This window comes from Cucumis melo, chromosome 1, assembly GCF_025177605.1.
Source record: "Cucumis melo cultivar AY chromosome 1, USDA_Cmelo_AY_1.0, whole genome shotgun sequence".
Taxonomy (NCBI): Eukaryota; Viridiplantae; Streptophyta; class Magnoliopsida; order Cucurbitales; family Cucurbitaceae; genus Cucumis; species Cucumis melo.
In genome coordinates this window covers 25,506,961-25,522,558 of record NC_066857.1, presented here as the reverse complement: position 1 = coordinate 25,522,558, position 15,598 = coordinate 25,506,961, and positions in this window count along the sequence as shown.

Here is a 15,598-nt window from a genome sequence, read left to right as displayed (position 1 = left end):
GCTCCTTGTGTCAAATTTCAAGTTAATCATGTTGCCTGAAATCGTAATTTATATCTGTAATTTCTAAGCAAACTAGGAAGACAATTGTCAAGCAAAGCATTAGTTCGTACTGGAAGTTGCCAGTGGACTGAGTCTTTATCTTCTGAAACTAGTTTAGATGTATGTTTATTAACTTTTGAAACCAATAGCTGTAATCAGATTTTACAAAGTTTATTCTTTGGTTTAATTTGCTGTCAAATGTAATAGGTTTAGAACTAATATCTAAAGGCTTGAGTTATTGATCATGAATTTTATATGGGATTCTTTCCTTTAAAAAGTTTACTTTGTCATGTTTGCAGGTGAAAATCCAGTGCTTAGATCCAATATCAAAAGTATAAGGTCTGTATGATGGGATGGTTTTGTTCTTTTTCGTAAATATTTGATTATATGTTTGTTTGGCCTTTAAAATTATTGAACCATTTCAGGAGTTAAGAATTTAAACATATAGATTCTCTAAAACATCATGTTGGTGGGGATCCTCATGTTTACAGTGCTGGCGTAAGTATCGATTCATGATTCGTATGAACATGTCTTGGATTGCTTTTAAGCCATGTGAGCAGAGGCTAGAATCACATCCTCTAATTATAATAAATCACCATGAGATGATAGTTACATTATACTTGACCATGAATTTGTTTTCATCTGTGTACACTTATCTACGTATTTTTCTCCTACACTATTTTTTCTTTTTATTATCTTTGTTGATCCCCTTAAAGATATAAAAGGAAGTATCAAGTGAACATCCATAGTTGTTGGCATCTTTTAGCTAGTTACAATACATGACTCGTACACTTCCTCTTTGAGAATGCTTTTTAATCTTGTTTTGCTGGCTTCATAGTTGGTATGTAGTTTGTATTGTTGTACTTTTCTTCAACCTAACATTATTTTTTGAATTTCTTTTAGATTTATTATTACAAATAATGGATTGGGACATGATGTTGCAGGATTGAGGTGAGGACGCATTTAATTCAATCAACGAAAGGTGCTTGTTAAGTAATTTTATAGTGTTATGGAGTACGAAGAACATGAAAAACGAGCTTGGAGTGTTGATTTTTCACGTTCTAAACCCTCCATGCTTGTATCAAGCAGTGATGACTTTAAGGTATTTGACTGAAGCACACACTATCTTAAGTTGGCGAAGATCGATTATTGATTTAAAAATAGATTTGTGATTGATCTAATTTCTCATTGCAATTTTTTTCATCTTTTTCAATGGTTAGATTTGTAGCAGAGGATATTTGCTGACTTGTCAACTGTGGCACTTGGAAAATGCTATCCTTTATTGAGTTTTATCTGTAAATTAGGCAATATAATTTTGGATTCATGCTGAAATTGTTACTACCACATGATTTGTAGAAATTATCTAGACAATTATGTATTACTCAAGTCTGGGTCAAAGGGTTAATAATTTATCAGTTGTTGGTGGCTTTTTCTTAAACAAGTTCTTCTCCTGCTTACTAACTTCAAAGTTACAACATTCAATTCTTTCCATTATGTTTTTTCTGATATTATTCTCAGTTACATTGCTCCTTTTCTTTTAATAGGTCAAAATTTGGTGCACAAGACATTAGAAAATTGCTGACTTCAAATTGATTACTTTAGGCAACCGTTGAAGGTTGAAGGCTAAGAAGGCATTTAAGATTTCTAATTATTTAAGTCTTGTATCGTGATCTTTTTTTATGTACTGTTGTAGAATGTATATATAAACACAACATTAGATTTCATTTTGTGTATACAAATGTAAAAGACAAATATTATAGTTTCTTAAATAATATTAATTTCATTGATTTGTTGGCGTGAGAAAAAAATATTTATCTACACGGACCCAATATCAGTATATAAAAAATGGACAATAATAAAATAATTGAATAAAATAGATTTGAAAAAACGGGCCCAAAACAAGGCAAAGATGTCATTTTTAAACTGACATTAAAGGCCAACCGACATAAAAGGTCTTCAATAACACTATCAAAGATGTCGGTTTATAATCGACATTGAAGGCCTTTAATGTCGATTTTGAACCGACATTCAAGAGGCCTTTAATGTTGGTTATAAACCGACATTAAAGGCCTTTAATAACGCTCGCAAAGATGTCGGTTGCCAAGTGACACTAAAGCCCTTTAATCTCGGTTTTAAACCGACATTAAAGGTCAGATTTCTTCTAGTGTTCCTTTCCTTCTTTTCTCTCTTTCTTGCAGTTCTTTCTTGGAGATTAATGCTTAGCTTTTGCCCTAACCTGTGGAAAAAAAGGAAGAACCAAATCAGTGGAAAAATAATTTAAAAACCTATATATTTTTACATATTTCAAAAAATCATCCTGCAAAGTCTTCCAATGCTAACACAGTAGCAAAAGTAAAATAATATAATCAATTTATAGTTGATTGCTTACGTTTAAGGTATGCCAGGAAGAATGTGAATAGCGTATTGAAAATCATTGTATACCCGAGCAATGCACCAACACCTATCCAACACCAACTCTACTATGTTCAAAAATTACCTTAAAAAGATCTCATATTAATAAAAAAAAATAATAGTGATGGTTTCTATGATTTGGTACCAAAAAAGTTATTCATGAATATATTTACTTCCTTTTTTCTTCATAGAAGAGGATTTCATTGACTAAATGAAATGTACAAAAGGGATAGTTGCATCCAAATTGCTACAGAGATAAAATAAAATAAAATAAAATCTCCACATTTAGTCTACTGGAATAATCAACGATCCCAACATTTGAAACAATGATTAAGTGGAAACAACAATCCTATCCGGATAAGGCGAGTAGCAAAAAAACAGCTAAAAGATTAATTATGTAGGATGAAAAATAAGCATGGCAGAAATAAATAATACAATGGAAGTTTGTTTTCCTCAAGGAAGAGAGTTGGTTTTATCTGGTAATGTCTTTGTAACAATCATGGCAAAATCCTGCTTGAAGCTTCAACGCTAACCATGGATATTATTATTATTATTATTATTATTATTATTATTATTATTATTATTATTATTATTATTATTATTATTATTATTATTATTATTATTATTATTACTATTATTATTATTATTATTACTATTATTAGTATTATTATTACTATTATTATTATTATTACTACTACTATTATTATTATTATTATTATTATTATTATTATTATTATGATTATTATTATTATTATGATTATTATTATGATTATTATTATGATTATTATTATTATTATGATTATTATTATTATTATTATTATTATTATTATTATTATTATTATTTTATGATTATTATCATTATTATTATTATTATTATTATTATTATTATTATTATTATTTTATGATGATGATGATTATTATTATTATTATTATTATTATTATTATTATTATTATTATTATTATTATTTTATGATTTAAATTCCATAAATACATGAAATTATTTAATAAATTGTTTATAAACAAAATATATAAACAAAATTCCATAAACATTGGTTGCAATTTTTGTTCTTGGAATTACTTTGAGAATGATGTTAACTTAATTTATCATGAGCTTACATAGTTTGCTATTCATTATTAGGACTTCCGAACTTGCAAGAAAGAAGAAGCCTCTATGGAGGGTAATTAAGATATGGGGTGGAGATTTAGTAAAAGAAAGAGATAAGTGTGCTTTATGTTTTGTAACATAACTTAACTATTTTGTTTTAGTTACCATGTTAACATGTACTTAGGAATGTTGCTTTGACTATCCTGCTGTGGCAGTCATTGAAAAGCTATTTTATAATATCCACTTAAAATATGTTTTAGGAATCATGTTGACATGTACTTAGTGTAACGCCCCGAATTTTCGAGGTAAATTTTATCATTTTGTGGGGATACGAATTTCTTTAAATTTAATGTTTTGTAAATTGCTATAATAATAATATGATATTAATTATATTATTATTATTATTATTTATTATTGTTATTATTACTATTATTTAATATTAATATTATAATTATTCTTATTCTTATTCTTATTCTTCTTATTATTATTATTATTATTTATTATTATTATCATTATTTAATATTAATATTATTATTATTTATTAATATTATTATTATTATTAATATTTAATATATATATATATAATAAGATTTTTTTTAAATAACCCTAGTCGCGCGCGTCCCCCCCCAGCTGACATCTTCCTTTTCGCCTTCTTCATCCTCGTTTTCACGCCGCCTCCGCCCGTTTTCTTTTTTCCCCTCCGTTCGCGTCTCCACTTCTGTCTCCGTCTCCGTCGTCGGCAACTTCGTAGCTCCACCGCTCGTTCGTCGCAGCCCATCCATCTCCGATCTCTCTCTCGGTCTCACGTAATCGGACGCCGCCGTGCGTCCTTCGTCCAACCGTGTCCGCCGACGCCCAGTCGCTCTCCGCCACGTTGAAGCGTAGCCGATCGTCGGACTCCTCCAAGCTGCGAAGCGTCCCCGTCGTCGAATGCCGAAGACCGTCGCTCGTGGTTGCCCCGGTTTCAAGCTGACCCGACCCGAGACCCGCTTCCAGTCCGACTCGTGATTCAAGCCGCAAATCTGAGTTGAGCCAAAGACTGAGCCGAGCCGCGAGCCGAGTCAAGCTGAAGACCGAGCCGAGCCGCAAGCCGAGTCAAGCCACGAGCCGAGCTGTGAGCCGAGCTGCGAGCCGAGTCAAGCTGAGTTGAGCCGTGAGCCGCAAGCCGCGAGCCGAGCCGAGGCCGAGCCGAGTCGAGCCGAGGGTGAGCCAAGCCGAGCCGAGCCACCTAAGCCATATTTTTTCTCCCTCCACTTTGGGTCACGGTGAGTCTTCGGTAAAGATCATTTTGGTAATTTACCCAATGTTGCCATGACCGTTTCGAGTTTGAATATTAGAGTAAGACTGAGTCCTATCTTTCGTTCCTTAAAGGTAGTAGGGATTTGACGCTCAAGTTCTTGGGTCCCACGGCAAGTTCATTTGGGAATAGCTCCCTTTACTCGGGTAAGCCGACGTTTGTTGTTTCGAATGATTTAAAAAGGTGACTTTTACTAGTGTTATCGTTTAAACCCTTGTGATTTCGTTTAGGTGGATATGTTGAGCGTGGACTCGATCGAGGGGCATAACCAAGTATCAGGTAAGGGTTTTCCTACTACTGGACCTCGGATCGAGGTTGGAAACAAAGTAATCCACAGGGGATTACACGTTAGTAACTGTACTAAATAATTGGATGTATGTTTGACTTTTAAGTGTCGCTGTTATGCTCTTGTCTGATGTAAAGGTAACGTGATCGCTAGTTGTAGCTTGTGTGCCATCGGGTGTAAGGAGTTGTTTACAGATAGACACCGATGCCCGGATGTTCTGTATATTGTAGTTATGTTAATGGGCTACGTTGTGGACTGAATTTGTATGTCGATGGACTTTAAAGTCTTAAGGTTAGGTATGTGGTAGTCTATTGTCTGGATATTGATCATGGAGTTTTGTCGTGGAAGGATTGTGAGCCCGGTTCTGCTTTGACTAGTTGACTGGATTTAAGGAATATCACCATGGTGTGTGAATTAAAAACGCTTATAGCAACTGAGGATGTAGTTGTTTAGATCTATACCATCTGATTGGAGAAGCCTATGGCAAATTTATAATATGACTGTTGTCGGAGGATGACTGTTGTAGATAGTTTAGTATGGACTGAGGGGTAACGGTTAGCTTCACCTATGGGGTAGTGTACCTTACGGATAGGTGTATCCTTCGGGATCACTAGACTGATACGTGCATCCTTCGGGATCACTAGACTGATATGTGCATCCCTCGGGATCACTAGACTGATAGGTGTATCCTTCGGGATCACTAGACTGATACGTGCATCCTTCGGGATCACGGGACTGATGTGTGCGTTCTACGGAACCAGTAGACTGTTTACGTAGGGTACCCCTGAACAGGATGTAACGTCCCGAATTTTCGAGGTAAATTTTATCTTTTTGTGGGGATACAAAATTTTTTTTTTGAATTTAATGTTTTGTAAATTGCTATAATAATAATATGATATTAATTATATTATTAATATTATTTATTATTATTACTATTATTTAATATTATTATTATTATTATTTATTATTATTATTACATTATTATTAATTAATATTATTATTAATTATATTATTATTATTATTATTATTATTATTAAATATTATTATTATAATTATTATTTAACTTAATATATATATATATATATATATAAAAAGATTTTTTTAAAACCCTAACGCGCGCGCCTCTTCCCCCCCTCGGCTTCTTCTTCTTTTCCTTCTTCTTCTTCTTCTTCTTCCTACATCGTTCGCCGCCGCCCGCTTTTCTTTTCTTTTTTCCTTCCGTTCGCGTACATCTCCATCTCCGTCTCTGTGGTGGTCGTCCGTCTCCGTCTTCATCGTCGAAACTCTCCAGCTTCAATGTCCGACCGCCGCGGCCCCGTCCGTTTCTGATCTCCTCTCGGGCTCACGACGCCAGCCACCGGCGTGCGCCCCTCCTTCGGTCGTCCGCCGCGTTGGAGCAAGGCCGGTCGTCGAACGCCTCCAAGCTGTGATTCTTCACGGTCGTCGAACGTCGGAGATCCGTCGCTCGTGGTTGCCCCGTTTCACGCTGCAAACCCGACCCGACCCGAGCTAGCCGAGCCACCATCCATACCCGAGCGAGCCACAAGCCGCGAGCCGAGCCATGAGCCGAGCCGCGAGCCACAAGCCGCGAGCCGAGCCGTAAGTCGAGCCGCGAGTCACAAGCCAAGCCGTGAGCCGAGCCGCGAGCCACAAGCCGCGAGCCGAGCCGTGAGCCGAGCCGCGAGTCACAAGTCGAGCCGTGAGCCGAGCCGTAAGCTGAGTTGAGCCGAGCTGCAAGCCGAGCCGAGCCGAGCTGTGAGCCGAGCCGTGAGCCAAGGCTGAGCCGAGCCGAGCCGAGGGTGAGCCAAGCCGAGCCGAGCCACCTAAGTCATATTTTCCTCCCTCCACTTCGGGTCACGGTGAGTCTTCGGTAAGGATTATTTTGATGAATTTCCTAATGTTGCTACGTCCGATTAGAGTTGAATATTGGAATAAGATTTGGTCCTATCTTTCATCCCTTGAAGGTATTAGGGAGTTGACGTTTAAGTTCTCGGGTTCTGCGGCAGGCTTGTTTGAAGATAGCTTTCCTTTCCTTGGGTAAGTCAACGGATGCTCCTTAGGACCATTTAATATTGCTTCTACTAGTATCAGCGATTAAAACCTTCGTGTTTTCGTTTAGGTAGATCCTTTGAGCGTGGACTCGATCGAGGGGCATAACCAAGTTTCAGGTAAGGGTCTTCCTACTACTGGACCTCGGATCGAGGCTGGAAACGTAGAAATCCACAAGGGATTACACGTTAGTAACTGTACCGAATAAATGTATGTGTGTTTGAATTTTAAGTATTGTTGCTATACTCTTATCTGATGTAAAGGTAACGCGACCGCTAGTTGTAGCTTGTGTGCTATCGGGTGTAAGGAGTTGCTTGCGGATAGACCCTGATGCAGGATGTTCGGTATAGTGTGATTATGTTAATAGGCTACGTTGTAAATTGGAATTGTATGTCGATGGACCTTGAAGTTTACGGTTAGGTACGCGGTAGTCATTGGTCTGAACATTGATCATGGAGTTGGTCAGGGAAGGACGGTGAGTCCGATTTTGATTGATTAGTCGATTGGGTCTAGGGATTACCATAATGGTGTGCGAATTGAAAACGCGTATAGCAACTGAGGGTGTAGTTGTCTAAACCTATACTACCTGACCGGCAAAGCCTATGGCGAAATTGTACAATGAGTGTTGATGGGGTATGACTGTGGTAGACGGTTTAGTATGGACTGAGGGGTAACGGTTAGCTTCATCTATGGGGTAGTGTACCTTACGGATATGTGCATCCTGTGGGAGCACTAGATTGATATGTGCATCCTTCGGGAGCACTAGACTGATATGTGCATCCTTCGGGAGCACTAGACTGATGTGTGCACCCTTCGGGAGCACTAGACTGATATGTGCGTTCTACGGAACCACTACACTGTTATGTAGGGTACCCCTGAATAGGAAGTTAACTGTTGTTCCCTAACGGGCCCAGTAGTGGGTCCCTTACTGTGTATGTTTATACTCACCATTTTCTCTTCTTAAACTTTTCAGGTAAGGGCACGGCGAGGGGCAGACCGACGAGAGGCAGGAAGGACGCGTGAAGGCCATATGGACGCGTCTGGTTTTCTTATTGCTTCCGCTGATGTTTTTTGTTAGAATATGTGGTTTTGTGATTTTGAGTTGATGACTTGAGTTTTTATTTGAAACTTTTGTGACTGTGATTTAAAATAGGGCCCGATATTGTTTTTTTGTAATATTTCTAACGTTTTAAGAAATCGTAACCGATCCGTTATGAAATTTATGTTGTGTGGTCAAGTTTTGGTATTGAGTAGTGACCTCAGCTTAGTCCGGAAAGTTGGGTCGTTACAGTTGGTATTAGAGCCTAAGTTTTAGGTTCTGTAGACTGACTTATAATGTGAGTCTGTGTTTTGTGTCCTTATGGCTAAAACGATCCTTGCCGCTCGTCAGGTACGCTCTCATGAAAGTATATGTATAACTCTATATGCATTACCTTACCTAAGTTAAGTTGCAAAGTTAATTACCATTTATGACTAAAGGGATTATTGGTGGTTGTTAGGGAAATGCCGCAAAGGAGAGGTGCACGTAGGGATGGCCGAGGAGGCCGAGGAAGAGGAGCAGGACGCGTTCAGCCCGAGGCGGCCAGGGCTGATAAGTTTGTTAGAGGCCTCCGACTGGACATTTAGGGTTTGGTCCGAGCTTTCCGACCCGCTACTCATGCCGATGCACTGCGCCTGGCAGTGGATCTCAGTTTACAGGAGAGGGCTAACTCGTCTAAGACCGCTGGTAGAGGTTCAACATCGGGACAGAAGAGGAAGGCTGAGCAGCAGCCTGTTCCAGTGCCACAGCGGAACTTCAGATCAGGTGGCGAGTTTCGCCGCTTCCAGCAGAAACCTTTTGAGGCAGGGGAAGCTGCCAGAGGGAAGCCGTTGTGTACCACTTGTGGAAAGTACCATCTGGGCCGTTGCTTATTCGGGACCAGGACTTGCTTTAAGTGTAGGCAAGAGGGTCATACAGCGGATAGATGCTCGTTAAGACTTACGGGGAACGCGCAAAATCAGGGAGCAGGTGCTCCACATCAGGGTAGGGTCTTTGCTACCAACAAGACTGAGGCTGAGAGGGCAGGCACGGTGGTGACAGGTACGCTTCCAGTATTGGGGCATTACGCCTTAGTTTTGTTTGATTCGGGATCGTCACATTCTTTTATCTCTTCCGCATTTGTGTTGCATGCCCGCTTAGAGGTAAAGCCCTTACACCATGTTCTATCAGTATCTACTCCTTCCGGGGAGTGTATGTTGTCGAAGGAAAAGGTGAGAGCATGCCAGATTGAGATAGCAGGCCATGTGATTGAAGTAACGCTGTTAGTCCTGGATATGCTCGACTTTGATGTAATCCTGGGTATGGATTGGTTGGCCGCTAACCACGCCAGCATAGATTGTTCCTGTAAGAAGGTAACGTTTAACCCTCCCGCGATAGCCAGTTTTAAATTTAAGGGAGGAGGGTCAAGGTCGTTGCCTCAGGTAATCTCAGCCATCAGGGCCAGTAAACTGCTCAGTCAGGGTACTTGGGGTATCTTAGCGAGCGTGGTGGATACTAGAGAGGTCGATGTAGCCCTGTCATCAGAATCGGTGGTGAGGGACTATCCGGATGTCTTTCCTGAAGCACTTCCAGGGTTATTTCCACACAGAGAGGTTGAGTTTGCCATAGAGTTGGAGCCGGGCACGGTTCCTATATCCAGAGCTCCTTACAGGATGGCCCCCGCAGAGCTGAAAGAATTAAAGGTGCAGTTACAAGAATTGCTTGATAAGGGATTCATTCGACCGAGCGTGTCCCCTTGGGGTGCGCCAATTTTATTTGTTAAGAAGAAGGATGGATCGATGCGTCTATGCATTGACTATAGGGAGTTGAATAAGGTAACCGTTAAGAACAGATATCCCTTGCCCAGGATCGACGATCTATTTGACCAGTTACAGGGAGCCACAGTGTTCTCTAAGATTGATCTTCGGTCTGGATACCATCAGCTGAGGATTAAGGATGGTGATGTACCAAAGACAGCATTTCGTTCCAGGTATGGACACTACGAGTTTATTGTGATGTCTTTTGGTTTGACGAATGCTCCGGCAGTGTTTATGGACTTGATGAACAGAGTGTTTAGGGAGTTCCTAGATACTTTTGTGATCGTGTTTATCGACGATATCTTGATATACTCCAAGACGGAGGCCGAACATGAGGAGCATTTACGTATAGTTTTGCAAACACTTCGGGATAATAAGTTGTATGTAAAGTTCTCGAAATGCGAGTTTTGGTTGAAGCAGGTGTCCTTTCTGGGCCACGTGGTTTCTAAGGCTGGAGTCTCGGTGGATCCAGCTAAGATAGAGGCAGTCACCGGTTGGACCCGACCTTCCACAGTCAGTGAGGTTCGTAGCTTTCTGGGTTTAGCAGGTTATTATCGACGGTTTGTGGAGAACTTTTCTTGTATAGCTACTCCTCTTACTCAGTTGACCAGGAAGGGAGCTCCTTTTGTTTGGAGCAAGGCATGTGAGGACAGTTTCCAGAACCTTAAACAGAAGCTAGTTACCGCACCGGTTCTTACCGTACCTGATGGTTCTGGCAGTTTTGTGATTTATAGTGATGCTTCCAAGAAGGGTTTGGGTTGTGTTTTGATGCAACAGGGTAAGGTGATCGCTTATGCGTCTCGTCAGTTGAAGAGTCATTAGCAGAACTACCCTACACATGATTTAGACTTGGCAGCGGTGGTTTTTGCTTTGAAAATATGGAGGCATTACTTATATGGTGAAAAGATACAGATATTTACGGATCATAAGAGCTTGAAATACTTCTTTACTCAAAATGAATTGAATATGAGACAGCGAAGATGGCTTGAGTTAGTGAAGGATTACGATTGTGAGATACTGTATCATCCAGGCAAGGCAAATGTGGTAGCTGATGCTCTTAGTAGAAAGGTGTCACATTCAGCAGCACTTATTACCCGACAGGCCCCGTTGCATCGGGATCTTGAGCGGGCTGAGATTGCAGTGTCAGTGAGGGCAGTCACTATGCAGTTAGCCCAGTTGACGGTAAAGCCGACCTTGAGGCAAAGGATCATTGATGCTCAGGGTAACGATCCTTATTTGGTTGAGAAATGTGGCCTAGCAGAGGTAGGGCAAGCGGTTGAGTTCTCCATATCCTCTGATGGTGGACTTTTGTTTGAGAGACGCCTCTGTGTGCCGTCAGATAGTGCGGTTAAGACAGAATTATTATCTGAGGCTCACAGTTCCCCATTCTCCATGCACCCCGGTAGTACGAAGATGTATCAGGACCTGAAGCGGGTTTATTGGTGGCGTAACATGAAGAGGGAGGTAGCAGAATTTGTTAGTAGATGCTTGGTGTGTCAGCAGGTTAAGGCACCAAGGCAGAAACCAGTGGGTTTATTACAACCCTTGAGCATACCGGAATGGAAGTGGGAAAACGTGTCCATGGATTTCATTACAGGACTGCCGAGAACTCTGAGGGGTTTTACAGTGATTTGGGTTGTGGTGGACAGACTTACCAAATCAGCTCACTTCGTTCCGGGTAAATCCACCTATACTGCTAGTAAATGGGCACAGCTGTACATGTCTGAGATAGTGAGATTACATGAGGTGCCAGTGTCGATTGTTTCTGATAGGGATGCCCGTTTCACTTCCAAATTCTGGAGGGGTTTGCAGACTACTATGGGCACGAGGTTAGACTTTAGTACAACTTTCCATCCACAGACTGACGGTCAGACTGAGCGTCTGAACCAAGTCTTAGAGGATATGTTGCGAGCGTGTGCATTGGAATTTCCAGGTAGCTGGGACTCCCAATTGCATTTGATGGAATTTGCTTATAATAACAGTTATCAGGCTACTATTGGCATGACACCATTTGAGGCCTTGTATGGCAAATGTTGTAGGTCCCCGGTTTGCTGGGGTGAGGTGGGTGAGCAGAGATTGATGGGTCCTGAGTTAGTTCAGTCTACTAACGAAGCGATACAGAAGATTAGATCACACATGCATACTGCTCAGAGTAGGCAGAAGAGTTATGCAGATGTGAGGCGGAAGGATCTTGAGTTTGAGGTAGGGGACAAGGTGTTCTTAAAGGTAGCACCTATGAGAGGTGTCTTACGATTTGAAAGGAGGGGAAAGCTGAGTCCCCGTTTTGATGGGCCTTTTGAGATTCTAGAGCGGATTGGCCCTGTAGCTTATCGCTTGGCGTTGCCACCATCACTCTCGACAGTTCATGATGTGTTTCATGTCTCGATGTTGAGGAAGTACGTGCCAGATCCATCCCATGTAGTGGATTACGAGCCACTAAAGATTGATGAAAACTTGAGCTATACTGAATAACCCGTTGAGGTGCTTGCTAGAGAGGTGAAAACGTTGAGAAATAAAGAAATCCCTTTGGTCAAAGTCTTATGGCGGAATCACCGGGTAGAAGAGGCTACATGGGAGCGTGAAGATGACATGAGGTCCCGTTATCCCGAACTATTCGAGGAATAAAACTTTCGAGGACGAAAGTTCCCTAAGGAGGGAAGAATGTAACGTCCCGAATTTTCGAGGTAAATTTTATCTTTTTGTGGGGATACGAAATTTTTTTTTTGAATTTAATGTTTTGTAAATTGCTATAATAATAATATGATATTAATTATATTATTAATATTATTTATTATTATTATTATAATTTATTATTGTTAATATTACTATTATTTAATATTATTATTATTATTATTTAATATTATTATTACATTATTATTAATTAATATTATTATTAATTATATTATTATTATTATTATTATTATTATTATTATTAAATATTATTATTATAATTATTATTTAACTTAATAGATATATATATATATATAAAGATTTTTTTTAAAACCCTAACGCGCGCGCCTCTTCCCCCCCCCTCGGCTTCTTCTTCTTCTCCTCCTTCTTCTTCGTCTTCTTCCTACATCGTTTGCCGCCGCCCGCTTTTCTTTTCTTTTTTCCTTGCGTTCGCGCATATCTCCATCTCCGTCTCTGTGGTGGTCGTCCGTCTCCGTCTTCATCGTCGAATCTCTCCAGCTTCAATGTCCGACCGCCGCAGCCCCGTCCGTTTCTGATCTCCTCTCGGGCTCACGACGCCAGCCACCGGCGTGCGCCCCTCCTTCGGTCGTCCGCCGCGTTGGAGCAAGGTCGGTCGTCGAACGCCTCCAAGCTGTGATTCTTCACGGTCGTCGAACGTCGAAGATCCGTCGCTCGTGGTTGCCCCGTTTCACGTTGCAAACCCGACCCGACCCGAGCTAGCCGAGCCACCATCCATACCCGAGCGAGCCACAAGCCGCAAGCCGAGCCGTGAGCCGAGCCACGAGCCACAAGCCGCGAGCCGAGCCGTGAGCCGAGCCGCGAGTCACAAGCCGAGCCGCGAGCCGAGCCGTGAGCCGAGCCGCGAGCCACAAGCCGCGAGCCGAGCCGTGAGCCGAGCCGCGAGTCACAAGCCGAGCCGTGAGCCGAGCCGCGAGCCACAAGCCGCGAGCCGAGCCTTGAGCCGAGCCGCGAGTCACAAGCCGAGCCGAGCCGAGCCGTAAGCTGAGTTGAGCCGAGCCACAAGCCGAGCCGAGCCGAGCTGTGAGCCGAGCCGTGAGCCAAGGCCGAGCCGAGCCGAGCCGAGGGTGAGCCAAGCCGAGCCGAGCCACCTAAGTCATATTTTCCTTCCTCCACTTCGGGTCACGGTGAGTCTTCGGTAAGGATTATTTTGATGGATTTCCTAATGTTGCTACGTCCGATTCGAGTTGAGTATTGGAATAAGATTTGGTCCTATCTTTCATCCCTTGAAGGTATTAGGGAGTTGACGTTTAAGTTCTCGGGTTCTGCGGCAGGCTTGTTTGAAGATAGCTTTCCTTTCCTTGGGTAAGTCAACGGATGCTCCTTAGGACCATTTAATATGACTTCTACTAGTATCAGCGATTAAAACCTTCGTGTTTTCGTTTAGGTGGATCCGTTGAGCGTGGACTCGATCGAGGGGCATAACCAAGTTTCAGGTAAGGGTCTTCCTTCTACTGGACCTCGGATCGAGGCTGGAAACGTAGTAATCCACAGGGGATTACACGTTAGTAACTGTACCGAATAAATGTATGTGTGTTTGACTTTTAAGTATTGTTGCTATACTCTTATCTGATGTAAAGGTAACGCGACCGCTAGTTGTAGCTTGTGTGCTATCGGGTGTAAGGAGTTGCTTGCGGATAGACCCCGATGCTGGATGTTCGGTATAGTGTGGTTATGTTAATAGGCTACGTTGTAAATTGGAATTGTATGTTGATGGACCTTGAAGTTTACGGTTAGGTACGCGGTAGTCATTGGTCTGAACATTGATCATGGAGTTGGTCGGGGAAGGACGGTGAGTCCGATTTTGATTGATTAGTCGATTGGGTCTAGGGGTTACCATAATGGTGTGCGAATTGAAAACGCGTATAGCAACTGAGGGTGTAGTTGTCTAAACCTATACTATCTGACCGGCAAAGCCTATGGTGAAATTGTAATATGAGTGTTGATGGGGTATGACTGTGGTAGACGGTTTAGTATGGACTGAGGGGTAACGGTTAGCTTCATCTATGGGGTAGTGTACCTTACGGATATGTGCATCCTGCGGGAGCACTAGACTGATACGTGCATCCTTCGGGAGCACTAGACTGATATGTGCGTTCTACGGAACCACTAGACTGTTATGTAGGGTACCCCTGAATAGGAAGTTAACTGTTGTTCCCTAACGGGCCCAGTAGTGGGTCCCTTACTGGGTATGTTTATACTCACCCTTTTCTCTTCTTAAACTTTTCAGGTAAGGGCACGGCGAGGGGCAGACCGACGAGAGGCAGGAAGGACGCGTGAAGGCCATATGGAGCGTCTGGTTTTCTTATGGCTTCCGCTGATGTTTTTTGTTAGAATATGTGGTTTTGTGATTTTGAGTTGATGACCTTAGTTTTTATTTGAAACTTTTGTGACTGTGATTTAAAATAGGGCCCGATACTGTTTTTTTGTAATATTTCTAACGTTTTAAGAAATCGTAACCGGTCCGTTATGAATTTTATGTTGTGTGGTCGAGTTTTGGTATTGAGTAGTGACCTCAGCTTAGTCCGGAAAGTTGGGTCGTTACATAGGAAGTTAACTGTTGTTCCCTAACGGGCCCAGTAGTGGGTCCCTTACTGGGTATATTTTATACTCACCCTTTCTCTTCTTTAACTTTTCAGGTAAGGGTACAGCGAGGGGCAGACCGACGAGAGGCAGGAAGGATGCGTGAAGGCCATATGGACGCGTCTGGTTTTCTTTATGCTTCCGCTGATATATTTTGTTAGAATAAATGGTTTTGTGATTTTGAGTTTGATGACTTGAGTATTGTATTTGAAACTCTCGTGACTTTGATTTAAACTAGGGCCCGAAACTGCTTTTGTAATATTTCGAATGTTTTTAATGAATC